Source organism: Mauremys reevesii, linkage group 24 (genome assembly GCF_016161935.1).
Source record: "Mauremys reevesii isolate NIE-2019 linkage group 24, ASM1616193v1, whole genome shotgun sequence".
Lineage (NCBI taxonomy): Eukaryota > Metazoa > Chordata > Testudines > Geoemydidae > Mauremys > Mauremys reevesii.
Window position 1 is genome coordinate 6,292,545 of NC_052646.1, and position 2,470 is coordinate 6,295,014.

A 2,470-nucleotide genomic window follows, 5' to 3' on the forward strand; every position below is an offset into this window, starting at 1 on the left:
GCTTTGCACCAACCAAGTCTTCTCTCATTTTCCTTTGCCCATTTTATTCCCCACTCACTGGAAAATGTCACATGGCCCATTTCCACCTTCATTTATATCCATTTGTGCATGTAGAAAAATGCTGAATGTTGCATACTGGGGCTTGAACGGGAGATGAATGTGATGAGCACTTTGGCTTTGGAGTAAGTCTTCCGTAAACCTCCCCTCCGCCATTTTAACCTCTAATGTGACTGAGTCTTGACTTAAAAAAAAAATCTATTAAAAGAGTTGCTGTGAAGCTGTAATGAGTAATTTTGTCAGCAAAGAGCTCTGCTTTCCCCAGAGCCATACTTCATTTCCTTGGAAAATCGGATGTGCAATACCATCTCGGATCATTGGCCAATCTAGTTTAGCATCCTGTCTCTATTGCCTAATGCCCCAGACTAAGAAGAAAAATCATGCACCCAGTCAGTTGTGCAATACTGTGCATGGAGGGAAATCCCTTCCAGAAACCTGCATAGATCATTTTGTGCCCTGAAGTGTGAGGTTTGATTACCTTATCTTAGCATGCCTGATATGGCCCGTAGCTGAAGCTACAGCTGTGTTGTGCCTCAAGGGCTGCACTAATTTGCACAGTCTGTAAATGTAAATCCAGTCTTTTAGAAAAAAACACAGCAGTATTTGAGATGATGATTTCCTACTGCAGGATATCTTCAGGATAACTATATGACCACAGGCACCATAGAGTGTTGGGAAGAACACATGGTTAGGCATCAGGAACTGTTAAGTTCTATCCCAGCTCTGCTACTGACTTGCTTTGGGCAAACTTCAACTCTCTGATTCAATTTCCCCATCTGTAAAACACAAATATTAAACATCATACCTAAAGTACAGGTGTGATGTGAGAATTAGCAAGTAAACAGCTGATCATTCCTTTGAACATGTAAAGCACTGTATGCTAAGTGCTCAGATACGACAGTGATATTTGTCTCTAAATAAAAAAATCGAGGCCTTATTTTCCAGGGTTTTGCACCTTGCGTAGACATTCACACTGTTTAAAGTGGACTGAAATGCTACCATTCTGATCTGGTAGTGTTTATACCTACTTTGCAAAGGTGCAATTGACTGCACAAGGCAAAGACAAATTAGGCCAACTCTCCTTTAATTCACACCCACGGTGGCATACGTCACCGAGTACCTCAACCTGCTAATGTTTATCCAAGTCCTTGGTTTTCCTTAGGAATCAGACATTAAAAAGTGCATAAAAGAACAGTGGGAAAATATTCACTATAAAAAATTAAAATATTTTGGTACAGGGTCTTAGGGAGGAGTTGTTTGGGTTTTTTTGGTTACCAGTTGAAAATATTCAAAATGTCTGTTTTTAAAATAAAACTCCATTATAAACCCATCAAAATGTTCTTTCTGCTCATAACAATATATTTGAAAAGCTCTTAAGTAAAGCAAGCCACCTGCTCTCAGCTTGTCACAACAAGATATGTAGACTATCAAAGGAAATGATGTTATATGCGTCATTGCTTTCTTTGGTAAACAAAAATAATGTAATTAACATTCACATTCCCAGCAACGACAATTTAAACAAAACAAAATGACATCGTAGTAGGAAGCCACATTCTGCAGAAATGCTAGTGTTCAGAGCTGGAGACCACTCTAGTTTTCAGGCAATTAGCTGAACAAAAAGTTACAGTCTTTTCATACCAGCATGAGACATTGTTTGCAATCTAACTTTGCAGATCCTGCTTTTCCCCCACATTGTCTGAATGAAAGGAAAACTTAACCCCTTTGCACCCTGAATTCTTTGCTACTCTATGTAAAAAGTTCTGTTTTGTTTTGTTTGATAGTGTGAACCTGAGTTCACTGATGTTTCCAGTTCTTTAAGAAATGATAAAGAGGGATGTTCTGGTATAAAATCGTCCTGTTGAAGTATGCAGAGCTTTCCAGGTGGAATTAGAGTATCCATATTTGAAATGTAAGAGTTAAGATCCACCTGTGCATGATACATTGGTTTGTACAGAGAAACAGTTTCTTGTGAAGCTCAGTTAGATAATCAGTGCTGGGTGGATCAGTGTGGATTAGGGTTGATCTTCCTCAGCTGGCTCTTTTTCTGAATACCATACAACTTAAAATTCTCAGACATGCAGTACATACTGTACACTCAAACTATTAACAGGCAGGTATCAACTCAGCATTTACTTTTAACACTGTGCCAACACATACAGATGCTCTCATAACGCTATGAGAGTGGAAAGCAAGGTTGGGTCTGTTATCCAGTAAGGGTCACTTAACTGAAATAAATAAATAAATGGAAAGTTGTTTGACTTACATCTTTTACTTGTATTGTAAACTCTTTGGGGGAGGGACCATCTTTTGTCCTGTGTTTGTATAATACCTAGCACAATGGAGTCCTGGTCCATGACTGAGGTGCCTAGGTTCTACGGCAATACAACAGAAATAACTAACGAAATAATGCCAG